Source organism: Halichoeres trimaculatus, unplaced genomic scaffold (assembly GCF_033239565.1).
Source record: "Halichoeres trimaculatus isolate MK-OKI-2021-1 unplaced genomic scaffold, fHalTri1.1 fHalTri1_scaffold_12, whole genome shotgun sequence".
Classification (NCBI taxonomy): domain Eukaryota; kingdom Metazoa; phylum Chordata; class Actinopteri; order Labriformes; family Labridae; genus Halichoeres; species Halichoeres trimaculatus.
In genome coordinates, this window is record NW_027437190.1 from 8,323,583 (window position 1) to 8,324,478 (window position 896).

An 896-nucleotide genomic window follows, 5' to 3' on the forward strand; every position below is an offset into this window, starting at 1 on the left:
AACCAGGGGATTTAACTGAAAAAAGGGGTGATGAGTGAGTGAATGAAAAAATGGCAAAGCGTTCAACAAAAAGTACGGCTGCCAACCCTGACTCTCTGTCTCTCATCTGGGCCACCCGGTGAAAGCGCACCTTTACGCACACACACACACCCGCCTACTCCCGTGAGAACCACCCCCAACTCACATACACTCAAACACCGTGATCCTCAGCCTCTATCTATATGTCTCTTACACCTAACAATCTGTCATACTTTTTTCAGGCTATTGTTTTATGTTTTGTTTTTTTACTGATTTGTGTGTACAACTTATTCCGTGATCATGTTTCTTTTTTGATTTCATGGTCATTAAAGGAAGAGACAATGCATGTGTAATTAAGTCATTTATTTTTTTATTTTTTTAGAACAAACAAGAAAAATAATTCAAACAAGAAAAAACACAGGATTCACCTGATGTTTTTGAACGTCACTCTTGTGATCCTTTGTCCATGATGGCCTTGGTTACACCTATAAATGAATTAGATAGTTTGCCTAAAGGGTATATATTTAAAGATAAAGTTGCAATGTCAGTGTTCAAAGTTTTCTGATACTTAATACCTTTCTGAAATCAACAGAGGCCACATTGCCATTTTTATGATGTCACATTTTGTTCGAGGTGCCACACTGAATCTGACATTCCCACACAACATGGGTGGTACCACCTTTTGCATTTTGTGCATTAAATCTGGAAAAAAAAATTAAAATCAGTTATCCAGCAGTATTAGATTTTGAACACTTGTATACTGTACACTGTTATTACACAGATAATTAGATCACATCTGTTTTCATTTATTGATGAATGATCTGTCATCAAACTTATTTTAATATATAATTTTTAAAAGTACACTCACACATTTTGTC